Source organism: Vitis vinifera, chromosome 16, assembly GCF_030704535.1.
Source record: "Vitis vinifera cultivar Pinot Noir 40024 chromosome 16, ASM3070453v1".
Classification (NCBI taxonomy): Eukaryota; Viridiplantae; Streptophyta; class Magnoliopsida; order Vitales; family Vitaceae; genus Vitis; species Vitis vinifera.
The window spans coordinates 26,469,220-26,487,061 of NC_081820.1; the positions used below are offsets into that span (position 1 = coordinate 26,469,220).

General features: G+C 32.8%; 1 protein-coding gene and 1 long non-coding RNA gene across 2 annotated transcripts in view; both read right to left on the reverse strand.

Moving 5' to 3' along the window:
- The window catches only part of LOC100250341 (golgin candidate 5), a 100,319-nt gene that overhangs the window by 33,025 nt on the left and 49,452 nt on the right, over positions 1-17,842 (reverse strand). The gene's annotated exons all lie outside the window — the stretch shown is intronic.
- LOC132252730 (uncharacterized) lies at positions 6,625-7,186 on the reverse strand. Its single transcript, XR_009464510.1, has 2 exons — positions 7,044-7,186; positions 6,625-6,953 (listed from the first exon to the last, which is right to left on the reverse strand). It is a non-coding gene; the product is annotated as an uncharacterized LOC132252730 (long non-coding RNA).

A 17,842-nucleotide genomic window follows, 5' to 3' on the forward strand; every position in this document is an offset into this window, starting at 1 on the left:
ATTATATGATAGAAATGTGAAGAAGAATGGAAGATACCCGACAGAGAAGAGACTCATAGTTCAAGGTGTAGACACAAAAAGTGAAACATAGGATGTTTCAAGGCTTAATAATTATATATTTAGTTTATATTCTTTGTAATATTCTCTATAGTATAATATAATGATATCTCTCATTTGTGGATGTAGACATGGCTAGTCAAACCATGCATGTTAAAATCTCACATACATTTGTGTATAAATTGTTTATCTTTGTATTCCTCCATTAACGTACATATTTGCATTAAATCCTTGGTTGTCATAATAAAGTGGTATTAGAGCTTATGTTCTTAGACCTAGACTCACAACACGATTTAAGGTTGAGAAGTTTGATAGAAAAAATGATTTTAGTTTATGCCGCATTAAGATACGTGATTCGTCCCTAGCAGTGGCAGTGGCAATGGCACCATTTGATTCGGGGTTCGATCCCCGGCAACGGCGCCATTTGATTCGTGCCCAATTGGTGTCTCAGCTGATTTGTGTCCAGCTGGTGCTCCTTGATTGAGGGAGTAATCAACAAAATTTATAACCTATTACACCATTTACTAGAGTAGCAAAGACAAAGCTACTATAGCATAGTGGCTCTAGGATCGTTCACTGGGATGGGTTTTCACTTCACAATTGATATTAATTCAAAGATGAATTGGTGCCTTTTCATTTCAAGGTTAGCTTTAAAAGAAAACATAAAGATGTTTGAAAGAAAAGAATTTGGTTTTAAACTAACCAAAAGTAGTAACTGATTTTACTTATAAAGAAAAGTGTTTCTTGGAGTTCAGATCACTAGGCTCGTTCCTCATACAAAATGGAGAGTTCCGGTCACTTGTTTATTTTCCTCGCATTAGAGAATTAACATATAGTTCCTTCTCCAACCGGTGTTGTACAGATGCTTCCCATTAATGGGTTCAAACACTAAATCCCTCTCACTGATGCACCTTGCAATGGCTCATACCTCTCACCTAGCACTTGCCATTCAAGATGATCTTTAACCTTGGACTTCCCGTCAAAAGCTCGCAAGAGATAACTAATGGATGTCTCCTTGGAGTCCAAAAGCTTACCAAGTGTTGGCTATTCTAGAAAATCCTACCTTCAAGTCACCTCCCAAAGGCTCGCAAGGGGTAAACTAGTGCATCTCCATGGACGGAGATCACTTGCCTTACCAAGTGTTGGCCCAGGTGATTTAAAGGCATTTTAAGTTAACTAAAAAGATAAAAACCATTAACGGGTTACACTTTCTCTTCATTAAAAACTAAAACAACAAAACTTTCAAATTATGCATGTGGAAACTTACCCGGCTTTCCTCACTCCAAGAGACAAAAGGCTTAGCCTCTCATCCTCTGAGGAAAAATCCTCAGAGTTTGGTTGGCTAGAAAATGAAAATGAAATGAAAAATGAAAGAGAAGGAAAAACAGAGCAAGGCTCTGTATATTCTATATATGATCAATATTACGGATTACATATATGGTCCTCCTCTCTCTTTTACAGTGGATGCAAGGGAATATATATAGAGGAGTTTTTCCAACCTTCCTAGCTAAGAAATCTTGTGGTTGGTGGCTTACAAGGAGAAGAATGGAAATTTATACAAAAATATCTGAAGAAAAATATCCAAAAGAGTCGGTGCACAAATATCAGGAAGCACTAAGGACATTTCGCAGGTGAAAATGGTGTCTGCGAGATTTCGCAGACACTCAAGAGGGCTGCGAAATATTTTCGCAGACACTCAAGAGGGCTGCGAAATATTTTCGCAACAACAAGTTAAACTCGCAGGGCTGCGAAATTGGCTTCCACCTTGAGGTTCTCAGCGTTCCAGCTTGCGGCATGTATCGGGTAGCTTCAGGAGGAATTCCATAGCACTGTACAAAAAGGCTGCGAAATTCTCGCAACAAAAGGCTGATTTCGCAACACTTTGGAGTGATCTGCTTGCAATGGCTGTAACTCCTTCGTTTCAACTCCGAATCGTTCACCGTTTGAAGCATTGGATTCTTGACTTCCTGAGCTTTGAAATGGTATATAGAATGTAGAAAATGGACTTCGGGAAGTGCTCCAAAAGTGCGCATGAAGACTGCAGCTGCTTGTCCTCTGTTTTCTTCACTCTGTTTTTCCTCTCTCCTTGCTTCTCTCCTTGCATACTTTGAACGACTTTGGCAAAGGGCTATGGAGCTCCAAAGCTTGGTTCTTCATGAATTTGAGCTCTTCATTGCTTTGCCATGAACTATATACAATTCTCCCTCATTCTTGGATTGTTTTGGTGATCAAATTACTAACAAAAACACCAAAACTTACACAATTTGATTAGAAATGATTGCAAGGGTCCTTAACATGTTAATTGGGTTAAAAGGCAATAACTACTACTCAAAAGTGTTTAAAAGAGTTAATTACAAGCTATCAAATAGCACTTTTTGAGTAGTAATCAATACGTGTCTTGTTAGTTCAACAAGGATTGTCCAAAGTGCTAAAAGGTAGAGAGGTTTTATTAATAACAAAATCTTATGAACAGAATAATGAACTTATGGAGAAAATGAACAATATTATTCTATTATCTTTTGGTAATGAGGTACTTAGAATGTTATAGAAGATGATACAATTGTCAAGTTATAGTAGAAGTTAGAAAGTCTATATATGACTAGTTTCTTATTATTCACTTATATTTGAAGAAACAATTGTTCACTCTCCATATGAAAGAAGGTACATCCATCAAAGACGACATTTATGAATTTTAATTATAGATTTGAGGAATACTAATATTAGAATTGATGATGAAAACTAAGCCATAATTTAAATTGTTCTCTTCCAAATTCTTATGAGTACTTTGTGGATATCATGATGTATGGTGAAAATGCTATCTCCATAGAGCATGTTAAGGCAGCCCAGAACTTAGAGAAGTTAAAGAAAAGGGCCTTTGAGAGTGGAGAAAAAGGCTTAGATGAAGGTTTGGTGGCTAAAGGAGAATAGAGAAGAAAAATATTGGCCAAAATTTTTTATTTAAATCTAAATCGAAGTTCAAGAAATAACGAGTGTTTCAATAACAACAAGAAAGAGCACTATATGAGAAATTGTCCAAAACATAAAAGAAAAGGAAAAGAGAAAGCTTGTAATTTTGGCTATGCAACAATAATTGTAGAAGAAAATTTGGATATTGCATATGACATTTTAGTTATGGTTTCTGACTCAAGTGAAGAGTGGATCCTTAACTCAAGTTGCTCCCATCATATGCCTCGCAATAGTGATCAGTTTGGTGCCTACAAATGTATTGGTGGTGAAAAGATTTTTATGGGAAACTACATAGCCTATAAGGCTGTTGGGATAGACACAATTTATATTTAGATGCATGGTGGCTTTGTAAGGACATTAATTCAAGCAAGGCATTTTCCAAAGTCAAATAAAATTTTGATTTCTCTAGGGATGCTTGACTCTAATAGATACACATATAAATCCAAAAGTGGAGTTACTAGAATCTCAAAGGGTGCACTTGTTGTGATGAAATGACAAAAAAATTAATGGTCTCTATACATTGTAGGATAGCACGATTACAAGTACAGTGGCAATTTTAACCTCTAAATTAATTTTAATGACTACTACATAATGGTATATGCGACTTAGGCATATGAAAAAGAGGGGTTGACAATTTTGAGAAAACAGGGTTTGCTTAATGGACAAAAAATGGGAGGATTTAGATCTTTGTGAGCACTATTTGTTTAGGAAACAAGGAAATTTGGTTTTATGCCCTGGTATTGGGGATAGTAATATCAAATCAACCCAATGGTTATGCCCGATGTAAGGATTTGTTCTAACAAAATGGCTATGCCTTGGTATGAGGATTTAACCATGACAAAATGATTATGTCCTAATGTGCTCCAATAACTCCCAATCAATTGTTGTGCTCCATGGGGACAAATTTACAATCTATAAACTCAATTAACCAATCTCAATAATCATCAACATGGAGGCTATGAAGCACGATGTATGATGCATGGCTTCACAATGGTCTTAAGACTTAGGATAAAGTGTTAACTAAGGATAAGGAGAAAAGAAAATAACATAAACTAGGCTTAAAACCCCAATAAGTGACCTTATGCCTCTTACGTATACATAATGTGTAAAAGATAAGCAAACTCTAAGGTCATAGAATACACAAACACTCTCTAATACATTTCATGATTTTATTTTATTTTCTCTTTGCATCTTTTTTTTTTTTCTTTTCCTTTCTTTCTTTTGTTTTTCTTTTATATCACATCACTAAATCAAGAAAATAAAGCATGGAAACTTAACATAAAATGGTACTACTAGTATGACAAAATAGGCGAAGCATATCAATCTAAAATAAAAATGTCTCTCCCAACCATGATAAGGAAATACTAAAATATGAACAAACCATGGAGTCCACAACCAAGGAGGTTTTATCGATATATTAGTACATATAAAGAAGCCCATCAATCCTTAAGGTACAAAAATAAGTGAATTAAGGTGATGAAAGATAAGTGATGCGAAAAGGCAAAAAGGCCTAATTCACTAACAAGGGGCAACTCAAAATGTAGGGTGTACAATGAGGAGGGTGCATAAAATGATGGTCACCCATCCTTTGGCCACAACCTTAAATATAGTACTCTTAAGCTAATCCACGTTAGTTTTAACAATTGTTTTCCATGTATCTAAATCCATTAACCATATTGTCCTTTCTCAAGCCATCTTCATTATTTCATAAGGTCATCCTAAGTCAGGAAAGCAAGCTCTATGCAAGAGAAAAATTCTTACAGCCTAGATCGAACCTCAATTGAGAAAGGGTGACCAATTTCCAATTGATTGAGCTAGTTCAAGTCTTTCCTTGGTCAGTTGGACCTTTTAGGCACAAAATCGATCTTTTTCTTACTAAAAGCTTTCTAATACTTAAGCATTGTCTTTGTGAAACTATGTACCTCAATTATAAAGGGTTTTGTCTAAAGGTTTTGAATTTTAACTTAGTTTCAAGAGAGATAAGAACATTTAGTCTCACCTTTATGAAAACTAAGTATAGAGGAATGCATAAAAAAACATGTTTAGAACCTAGATTCACCCAAGATATTCATCTTACAAAGGTTATCCTAATCTTAAAGGGCCTTCACGCAACCAAAGTTTCGCATTTCTTGAATTTCCTTGAGCAAGCATGTCTTTTTATTTTTTTTTTCTTTCTTGTTATATACTTGAAACTTAGCTTGATTTAAAATTATTAATGCACTTAACTATGTTTTATGATCATCAAAACTAAATTAGGAAAACCCTTGGACTAACATACTATACTCTTAGATTTCATGTGGAATTCATCCGTTGAAAATGAAAGTTCATTATAAAAGGTGAATCTAACTTTTCAAAAGACAAATTCAATACAAAAAGTGAATGCGTCTTCTAAAAAGACTGAGTTCAATATGAATAGAAAACAATTTATCAAAAAACCCTACTAGTAGAACTACGTAAATATTTACAAGGTCAAAGTGTGTCCCTACAAAGTCAAGACAGCACAATGATGACAGCCTGATTTAGTTGAACACGTGATTGTGTTTATATATAGTATCACTTGATACCAATATGAGTATATTTGTTTATTTCCATTTACGAATTATTCCTTGTATCTATGTTTGAAATATATTAGGAAAAAATAATAGAGGAAAAGTGAAAGGAAATGAAATGATAAGAAAAAAAAAATTTGAGGTTCTTCGAGAAAAAATTGAAAACTAAAATAAATATGAAAAATAATATTCAACATCAATACTTCATAATTATCATTACAAAAATATTTCTAAATTTATTTTCTTACTTTAATTTACAATTGAAATTACTTAAAATAAAAATCAAGTTAAGCACATATTTATTCCGATGCACTCATATTTACTAAACAGATAAAGTTTCCATACCATTCATCCTCAAATAAATTATCTTTAACATAATTCTTTATTTTAAATAAAACCCAGAACGGTGGGTCTGGAAATGCCTCATTTGAGGACGTTCTGTTCATGATGTTACAAACATTACAACGGTTTCCTTTGTTTTTTCCCCCTTTTTCTTTTGGAGTTGGCATTTAGTCAAACACACGATGAACTGAATTTAAATTCCAATTGATAACAGCAATCGAAAGCACAAAAAATCTATTGGTTTCAATACACGAAAATTTGTATTGTAAGATATCCTAAAACTCTGCACATTTCATAATCAAAACTAAAACACTGTCGGTGGTACGCAATCCTGTACCATGTCGTGTGACTCCATGTTTTCTCATAGAAAGGGTCCATCATTGCATAAAGATGGTCATCTGGTAGCTTAAAGAGATGCCAATGTTATATCATCTCACTATACTCCACACAAAGATTTATAAAAAATTGCATATGAATCAACCAATTATACAAGAGAGTCATAAAATGTGCAGAAACTGTCGTGATACGGATCTTGGAACATAAGTTATTGTGTGTAATAATAATTTTTGGATTGCATGTATATGATCCTAGAAAACAAAAGGTTTTGATGTTCTCAAATATTGGGTTTCTAGAGAAATGATCATAGACTGAAAGTCTAGATCAAATGTCAGCATGGAAAGAAAGTCACATACCATGCAGTCATAACTCGTCCTGAATGAGATCCTCTTGTTTAATTATTAAACCAATGGGAAAACTCAGTCTTTCAAGCTTAAGAATGCCAAAACCTTAAAGAGATTCATGCTGTACAATATTAACATAAAGTTTGACAAATGTGTTTCTGATAAGGCCGCTGCCGATCTCTTTGAAGAGACAAAAACGTGATCTCTGAATGATGTATGGTAGAAAACACTCTTGAGATAGCAATTTACAGCATATACTAGAAAACTATACCATCAAAATATCATGACTTGCTGGAATAGGCCAGAGTGAGGAGTAGACTTATCAGATGGTGCCTGTTGATGAACTTGCTTTCTGAATCTGTTACACAACATTGACTGAGATGAATATATGACATAAAAGAACAATATGAATATGAAGGAATAATGGTGCTAGAGCAGAGTATTAGACCTGATTCACAAGCAGGTTTATCTGCTCTCTATACATTTCTTTCAAGTCCACAATATCAACACGGAGTTCTTACAGCTGCACAAATATAACCACTTTCAAATGTCGAGGCTTGATAGAAAAGAAAAAACGCCATTTTGATTCCATTGTTCACATAGAAGGTAGAAGGTAGAAGGAATTAAAAAAATTTCTTTTTCTCTCTCTGCTCCACTTACGTTGTGAGCATGTGATTTCTTGATTACCAAGCATCCTGTTCCATAAAACACACTTCGTCCCATTTCATCTGTATAAAGTTTTACTTTAAGCTCCCATGAACAGATAAAACAAAGGAAAAGAAATGAGAACTTAGGAATCTCATTACGGGATGGGGTTGGATTGGCTGTTGTAAGATTCAGGAAGGTCGCTTTTATTTTACCACAATTTATTGGCAATTAGACAAAGCACAAATTTTGGGAACTCTCTCCACCTTAGCCATCCAACTCTCTTTCAATAATGAATATCCTCATCAATTTAACCCTCATTTGTTGTACTCTCTCTCTCTCTCTCTCTCTCTCTCTCTCTCTCTCCTTGGCGGACTCCATGCCCTATAAAACATCTAAATTATATATACATACAATAAATAATAAGCATAAATGAAATTATAACTTTCACAAAATTAATTTAGGTTATCAAGCTTGCTTACATGAATCCCCTTAACCTCTTTACATACATGGATTGTGTTTCTTTTAATTCATTATAAGAAAAAAAAATTATATTAATTATGAAGTGTTTTCGAAATAAAATATAACATATTATTCTAATGTAGATAAGAAGCTCTCCATTGTCATCCCTATGTTGCACCTTAAGAGCATTACTTCAAAAAAGACCTCATAAAGAATTCATCAAAGTAAAACTAGATATACAAAATATTTCATTAAGGAGACCAATGAGTTGAAGCTAAATAAATAAATTCGTACTCCATCAACAAAATACCTGAACTACAATTTCAACTAACATATTATACTTTCCCTAAAATAAGGAAAAAAATGTACTTAAATTTTTTTTAAAAGTTTGATTTTTTATTCAACTACATATTGTATTTTTAGTATAAATTAACAGTTAAATTAAATCTTTAATAAGCTCATAGACTCTAAGTGAATAAATATGCATTAAACGCTTATTAAAGTGTATATATGAGTTAGGGTTGCTCCGTATGGACATTTAATGGTGAACTCTTAAAGCATTCTTGAATGCAAGAATAAGTCCTATAATGCACAATAAAATAAAATAAAAAAAACCAAGGTCCAAACACGATGAAAACCATCATGGTATCACCATGTCATAATCAAAATTTTATTTTTAATTTCTTATATTTTTATTTATTTAAGTAGTTTTTATTTTTTTTTTCCAGTTCCTTTGATTTTTGTTTATTTTGATAATAAGAGGAGTTTGTAATTTACTTAGATGAGGTATGATAAAAATCCTAAGAAGTATAAACTTATTTTTATATTTTATTTCAACAAACCCATGAAATATGACATTGCTTGATTTAAGATAGCATAAAAATCTTATGTAATTATAAAAGTAAATAATTAAATTATAAAGTTATAGTACAAATAGAATTCTATCTTATTAGCACTTAAGCCCTTACTCCTAGTTGTCACAATCATTACCTTTTGCTCCTTGCTCTCATATAGAATGATAGCCTTGTTTTTTTTTTTTTTTCCCTATATCCTTGATAGAAGACCGCTTTGTCTAATAAGTGCAACTCATTGCACTGAACAATATGAAGATATATTATTGAAAAATATTGAAAGTTGGATCTCTTGTTTATTAATATGATAAACAAATATTTTAGAAAAGATAGAAAAATACAAACATGTTGAGGAGAACACAAATTTATGAACCCATATATAGAATAGTCAAACTTTTGTATTTCCCTACTGGTATTAGTTGTGGTCGATCAATAATAAGCCATCTAGAGTAACTTTTAGCAATAATTTGATTAATATTTAATGCTTAAAACAAATCAAGAACAAGGGATAGCAAGAAGTCAAACCTTAACATGCACCTCTTCTATGTAGAGGCTACTAATAGGCAATGAAAGAGCAACTACTATTATGATTTTATAATAGCTTAGGGGATTTAGACTCATTTAAATTTTAATAAGCTAAGTACACTATGTAATATAATCATCAATAAGAAAAATACAACTTGCATAATGAAAATAATTAAGAAACCCAATCAAAATACTAAATATTAACCAAATATATATTCAACCTAAAAGTTCAAGAAGTAGTTGAGTGTTTTCTGAAATAAATGATAGAGCAGTTATGCAATTTTAATAAATTTATGCTAGATCTAAGGAGAAATTAAAAAAATAAATATATTGTGATTTAGCCTTTGTGATTCAACCTTGAGGAATGATAAATTAGGAGCAGTAGAATTAGATCAATCAGAATAGAATAGTCATAGACATTTCAAAAATAATAAAAATAGTAACAAGAGTTTAATTGTACTCACTTTTCATCACATACTTAGATGGTGGAGTAGAACACTCTATCCCTTGCTATCTTTCACTATTTCTCTCTCTCTCTCTCTCTCTCTCTCTCTCTCTCTCTCTTTCTCTCCAAGTTGGGAAGAGAAGAGTGATCTATAAATAGATAGATGAATATATTAAAAAAGAAAAATTATAAATTATAATTAATAAATGAAAACATGAAGAAGAGAGATAAGATGTTGTGACAGTGTCTAATATTTCTATTAACATTCAATTAAAATTACAATTCAAGATAGAGAAAACATGGAAAATCATTCACTAACACTATCAAATTCCTAAGCCAAAATTACTGTTAGTATAGTTTAAGTTAGTATTTTGAATCTTTAAGGCCCATTCATCTCCTACATCATTAAAACAAGCCAAATAATTGTTGCAACCCCCAAATTAAGAAATAGAGAGAAACATCAATTTGTTAAAGTTAATGGAAATTTAATTTGAATTCTTCATTAATAAAAATTAAAAAAAAAATATTCACGAGTGATATATTTCCAAATATGATATAACATCAAAAATTAAAAGTGACAAATCATAATACCCCAAAACAATAAAAGGATAAATGAAACATGACATAAACATTAACTAACCCAAAGTAAATATTCAACAAGATGAAAATTTACTTGAGCAAAATTATCAAGGACAAAGAAGGGGAAGGTAGTTGGGTTGAGAATGGTGACCCTTTATTATACTATGAAAGCAACAATGAATCAACTTCTTCACAAGCATGATGATGTTCAGAAAAAAGCATCTCAAGTTTTGACTTTAAAATTTGAAAGAAAAGCAATTAGCTATGAACATTAAGTTGGGTTTAATCATACTTAATATTATAACTATGAAATTATTATAACTAAGGTAATAGAACTTACTTTTTATTTGGAGTTAGATTTTTCCAACCTTAATCTTTGGAATGAGAAAAAAATGGTGTTAGAAATTAGAGGAGTTGAAACAAGGAGCAAATTATTCTCAATAACTCTTACAGAACCTCATAGGAGTAAAGTTTGAAGAATGAAAGTTTTAAGAAAGGATTTGGATTAGTACAATGTAAAGATCCAGACACATTCAAAGTTTTAAAGAAGATTGGTCAATTGAGTAAATGTGATTTATAGTTATTAGGTTAATGCAAATGAGCTAGTTGGGCACTTACTTGGTTGGGAAAGTGATGAAAAGTATGACTCCTAGTTGGGTAATTACATGGTTATTTAGGAGAAAACTTAATTTTAAATAAAATAAATAAATAAATAGTTTTTGTGAGATTTTATATGAAACTTGAGAAATAGTAAGAAAAAGAAAATAAATAATACAAAGGCAATTTAATTTTTTATTAAGTTGGTTTCAAAGATATAAAGAAAAATGAAATAGAATTTTTATTATTTTTTTGAGAATTTATACAATTTTAGAGTAAGAAAATTGGAGGATTGTGGTAGAAAAATAAGAATTTAATTTAAATTTTTATTATATTTTTCTTCCCTCCTTTATTTTCGTTTTCATGTTTTTTTTTCTCCTTATACTTGGTTCAAATTTTCTATGAATTAAATCTAAGCATAAAAGTTTTTTCGATACATACATATATATATATATATATATATATATAGATAATAGTGAAGAAATTTAATATTTTAATCCTAATAAATTTAATATAAAGTTGAGTTAGAAATTATTGTAAAAAACTAAGAGACGAAAAGAAAATATTTATTTACTTAACTAATAACATAAATTTTATAATTTTCTTTTAATAAGTTCAATTGCTTTCCCTTTTGGTGCAATTGTAAATAGAAAAAACACGACAATAGTTTACACAATATGTAAAAGATAATTAATTATTAGTACAAATATATTTTATGAACAAGGAAATTAATTTGAAAATACAAGCAGCAATCCATCTATATCTGAATTAGAATTATAAAAAAAAAAAAATAGAACAAAGAAAGAGGAAAAAATAAAATAGACAAGCATGATGAATAAATGGAAACACAATATCAAATAATAAATAAATAAATAGAATAACAAAATCATTGAGATGAATTAGTAAGTATTATCTTTTTTATTCTTATAAATAGGTGCTAAAAAAATTTTCACTACCACATACAATAATTAGTCATGGATGATAGGAGGTCTTTTTGTTATTTATGCAACAAGATTTCGAAACAAAACCAATATTGCACCTATAACTTAATTCAAATGTTGCTTAGTAACAACAAACAACTGGATGGTAGAATTTGACTTTTTCAATGAGAAAACACTTTCTCAAATGGTAGGAAATAATTTTTAATTACTAAAACCTCAAACTAAAAAGGAAATAAAAATTCTACTGCCCTAACAATTAATAACAAAGGAAAGGGGTGTGCACTTTCTTGATTATTTGTTTTCATTTGTAGACATGCTATTTGTTTGTAACCACTAGCTCCACTTGTGAAAGAAAGTTTTTATTTTTTATTTTTATTTTTTTTAATTTCTCTTCTTTTTGTGTGTGAAAAATCCAAATTCATCTTCTTCGATATGGATCAAAGTCTGACTTTTAAGCATAAAGAAGCACTACAAACACATGCTAACCAACCTCAGTAATCAACATATATGTAAAAATAAATCTATCACAAAATCCTAAAAAGATAACAAGGGATGTGGAGAAAAGCATATATAAAAGTAAAAAAGAAATCTTCGCATTTGAAATTTTTCCTAAAGCATGAAAACAACTTTTTTTTGGATGGCAAAGATCATGAACACATTTTAAGAAAAATATTATTTGTATTTTGGATAGACAACAAAATTTTGTGGTCTTTTCCTTTTAAAATAACTTTCTTGTTTAATATAGGAAAATAGAGAATAACTATAAAAGAAAATGGTTTATGAGTTTATAGAATTTAAAATACAACAATCCCAAATATATCTATCTGTAGAGTTTCAAGTAAAAAATTAAGAATTTATAAGAAAATCAAGAACTATAATTGATAATATGAAATAGGCTCAAACCCCATATTTAAGATAATATGAAATCAACAGAATGGTAGGGTTTATGTAATTTGTTGTCCCTGGATGCCAAGAAAACAAATTGAAATTTTGAAGATAAGACCTCTTTCTATCACTTGGGAACCAATTCAACTATAACTTTCCCTCAATTGGACTAATTCCATATACTTAATTCAAAACAAGTATTTATCATTTAGAAAGCAAGCCATATAGTTTAAAAAATAATAGTAAATAGAAAGAGATTAAGTCCTTACATTTTGAGTTTGTTGGTAGGAATAATTGTTCTCATACACAGCCATGACACATGCTTCTGCACGCAACCTATCATTCTCCTCAACTAATAGCTCATTCATGGTTGTTAGATTCTTATTCACAACTTGGAGGCATGATGTCTCATTTCTCTGTTTTTCCCTGCATCTATAGAAATAAAGAAACAAAATCAGCCCAATTAGAAACTGTTATAAGAGAATTAGCAAAACCATAATATTCTTTTTGTTGAACAAGAAGATAGAAAGGAAAAGAATTGAGAGTCTGATCAATGTTAGCTTTGCATTATCTAGTACTTGGAAAATAAAAACCATCCATTAACAAATCCTGTTATGACTATTAATGGATGACTTGAGAAATTTAAAAGATTCAAAAATAAATTTCTTTCCTTTCCCTCAATTTTCTTGGCAGCCAAATAGAGGGTAAAAGACACTCAAATTTCTATACAACTTTCTAAGAACATTTCACTGATGGAAAATTAAATAAAATTTTGAATCTCAAATTTATCAGTTATTTAAGAAAGCCTACACTCGATTGAGTTTTACAGAACCATATATTATATATATTATTTTCATTCTTCATTTCCAAAGACTAGAATAAAACTTAATTTTTTTCTTCTAAATTTTCCTAGATACCAAATGATAAAAGACACCCAAAAATTCAAATTCAAAGATATATCTTCATCACAAAGATCAAACTAAAATAAATTCAATAAACTGATATTCAATAAAAGCAAAAACCCACATCAAATCACAAGAAAAAACTTGATTTCATAAACATTCAGACTAAATTCCATCAATAGCATTCACCCAAACCTAAAAACAACAAATCAACAAAATAACACTCACCCAAACCCAAATTCAATGAATGAAAGAAAGATGTGAAAGAGGTTGGAAAACCATAATCAAAGGTGCTGGTGAAGTAATGATAATCAAACAACAGAGAAAACAACATTACACATAAAAGAAAGAAAACAAAGGAAGAAAAGGACGAACCTTGCAACCCAAAGATTAGAACCTGAAAAAGTCGAGGAAGCTTCGACAGCAAATCTCTTGGAAAAACCAAGAACTCCTCACCTTAAATCTTCTCAAACCCTCACAACTCCAAAAACCCTAACATACATAACTTCAAAAACTTGATCTCGCAGAACTCCAAAAACTCTTAGTAGAAGAATAATGCAATATAACCAATAGAAATGATTCCAAAATTTTTGACAAAAGATACATAAATAAATTAAAGATTCAGAGGATCAAACCACAATGATGGCTATTGTTGGCATCAATGAACTCTCCATTTGGGTTCTTGGTAGTGGTATTAGCTTATGGAGGGCCAATGATGGAAACTGAGGAAGGTAATGGCCGATGATGGAGTTTGAGATGGTTATTTATTGGATTCGTCCAGTTTAATTTTTGGTGTGTGGGATTCACGAAAACAAGGGTTTCAGAGTTTTTCAAGGATGATGTATGAAGGTGATGCTAGTGTTGTTACTGCACTTTCTCGGTGAAAAATCAATTGTAGCTTGCCAATGAAGTCATCAAACAACTTACCAGTGGAAGTTTCTGTGTGGGTATCGAGTTGAGGGTGGAGTTTGTGGCTATTGGTTATTTTATTTAATGGGTGAAAAAGGGATTAAATATATAATGAAAAGAAGATGATGCTTCCTATAAGCGCCCAGGATGACCAAACATGCCTCAATGATGCTTCAAAATGCACCATTATTTAGAAACGCCATCATCTCTCTCCATAAAACGCCAAGAATATGCATCCTGCCCCAAGCGCGAACATTAACTAGTTATATTGATAAACAATGATACTTTTTAGAAGCGACATGAAATCAAGCGTCATTAATTTGATTTTTTTGTACTAGTGTACGAACCTCGTCATTCTATCAAATGTCTCTCATTCTTCTTCATATATTTATCTAACTATCATGTATAATCTTCACAAACCCATTTCCTTCCTATGTCTTTTCCCCCTCATGACCTAGAATATTTATAGAGATACTCGTAATAAATATTTTGATTTTGTAAGGAGATGTAATATTTCAATGACATATCAATATGGAAAATATTATCTACAATATTATTCTTTATAAAAATATATAAGCACACACTAGTTAGGAATTTAAGACAGTTTTGTAAGAAGGTATATGCCTAAATCCAATGTAACATAATGGCAAGAAACATAGAAAGTTTGAAATTGCACTAATTATTAGTTCACATACCATGAGCAGAACTAAATTGCAGGAGACATTAAAATTTAAGATTACAACTTGAATAGTCTCGGCAAAAGGTTTCACCCTTTCACTTGGTATCTATTCTTTATTTATTATATCGGTTCAAGTACCCGATTATTCCATCAATACTCAAGGAGTGTGCTCATGGTCCACCCATGAGGACAGGATCACTTATCGATTTCTTTCTTAATAAATCTGCAAAGGCTGGCCCTAGAGACATGTGATACCACCATTGTCTTAGTCCATGAGCCTCCAAAATACTGCATGAGGATGAGCTCTCGCTAATGGTTAGATATGCTTTAGGAAGTAGCTGTGTGGATAGTTGTGGATTCATCCCAACTGCAGCTTTTAATACACCCAATGTTGGCTGCAGTACAGCAACCCTCCCTATCATCCCAGCTCCAAACTGCTTCTCCACATTGTTCCTATTTCTAAAATGCCCTATATACTCTGAGCAAATAGGATCGTGTCGGTTCACAAACAGGTTGGGGATCCAAGAAGACAATGCATTAAATTGGTCATATTGGCCCTGCCTCACATGACCACCTCCAACAAATAAGGTCCCAAAATTACACAAAGTCTCCGTCAAGCGCATTGCATCCTGCAAATATTGATTGCCAATAATCTTCAAGAGGACATTCCCCAAGAGAGGTGGATTGAAAAGGAAAGCTTCCATACATTTACCCTCCTGGGCCATGGATTTTCCAACCATCATCGCAATGGATGACCCGAGGGAATGTCCTGCTAACCAAATATTTGCAGACCCAGCTTCTTGAACAACTTGTTGGACAGCTTCCAGTGCGGGTTTAAAGCGGTGTCTGTCCATGTGAAGTACATCAGTCAAGACCTTGATATTCAACTTGAGATCCCGTTTTGCGGTGCTCAGTTTGAGGATTGTGCCACGAAAGGCGATAACATACTTTGGGGCGCATTTTGGCAAATGGTTAAGGTATGTGTGCTTGATTTCATAAACGGCACCGTAGATGGATGAATCTTTATCATCTACGAGCGCACGTTTTAACTGAAAATGAAAGAAGTTCCACCAACGGGAAGACTGAACTTGGGGATCTCGGGATTCCTGGCTATCATATTCTGAATTGTATGCTCCCTCAACCAGGCTCGCAACAACTGCCCGACGGTGATGATTATTTGTCCTGCAATATTGAGGAATAGTAAATGAATCCTCATAATAAATCTACCCTTTCACAAATACAGCAATTAACTTATCTAGAAAATCTTGTCAATGTTGATCCTCAGGCAATCTACAACACCTTCAAGATGCATGCTGAGGCAGAATTCACCATTTTCTTATAAGAGTTTTAGGTCACATTTAAAAACTAGTAATATTACCATACTTTAGATTGGTCTCTGTGTGTAACCAAGGACAAAAACCGAGCCTCACCGATTCAGTCATCCAATTTTCTTTAAGCGTTTAGGTAAAGGGTCTCATGGTTCGATCCTGTAGGGACCCCTCCCCTTGGGAAACACGTGGCACGTGTTATCAGCCGGACCATCATCATCCGGATTCCCCTAAGGATATGCATGGTGCGGTTATCCTATCCGGACCACCTCAGGGAAAGGCAAACGACGTTTCAGCTTCTCCTATCCAAGGAAGAGCAAACGACGCTGGCAGAGCGTAGACATCCGGATAGTCTCCACAACACATCCGGATAATCAGCATGAGTCATCCGGATATAAATCGTCTGGATGGTCAATTAAAGTAAAGCGAGTCTTACACGCAATCACAACAAGCAGCCATGGCCCACATCCCATCACCTGCAGAATGAGAAGACAAGAGGAAGTGACAGCAAGTCACTTCCCACGATCATTCTACATAATCACTTCCCACGATCTCTGACAGACGCATCACCTACCATGGTCTCTGACAGCCATTCGTAGGATGATAGTGCTCCTACTGACACCTATTATCATCATCACAACATAAAATATCTCCTCACCATTAATGAAAGGAGCAGTACCCCTGAAGCTGTATATATATGCCTTCACACGAAGAAGAAAGGGATCCCCCTGGTGACCTCTTGATACCTAGTAAAAGGCCAACTGATTTATATATCTCTCTCTCACCATGGCTAACAAAACCATCGGAGGGTGCGTCCGGACACCCTGTCCGGATGCCTTTTTGCAGGTACAACCGCTGAATCAAGAACCCTTTGTGTGTTGAGAATCGCGTGTCCATCCATCTAGCAGCAACGTGGTCCACCTGATACGCGAGGTGACAACAGATCCCATTGCTTATTCTTATGTATATATTGAAAAATGGAAAAACTTATGCATTATGTGAAATGAGTATGCATGTAGGAAAATGGTTGTACCAGTCAACTTCAGTGAGCTGTTTGGGTCCTGTGAGGTCGAAATGTCCCCTTTCAATAGCCATTTGTCTGTGTGTGCTTCCCTTTCAAGTTTCGAGATATATGCTGCTGGGCACATAGGAGGGGAAAAAATCCAGAAAATGAGTGGCATACCAAGATGAAATCATAGAGAAAAAAATCCCGAAAATGAAGGTTAATCATCAGAAACAAACTTAAAGGCACGATGGAACCTCCATGGGAATAACATCAAAACTTTTGAATCAACACTTAGTCATTCTTGGGAACCCACGTCAATAATGGAAATCCAAAAATTATCTTTCTATGTATCATAACATTAGCAATGAATCTTTATACACATACACATCAATATATAGTATCAAAATATTAGCAAAAAGTTCATATTTAGACGTTCTCACTCACAAAAATCTGCAAACATCACAACATCATAATGATAACAGTTCATAGTATA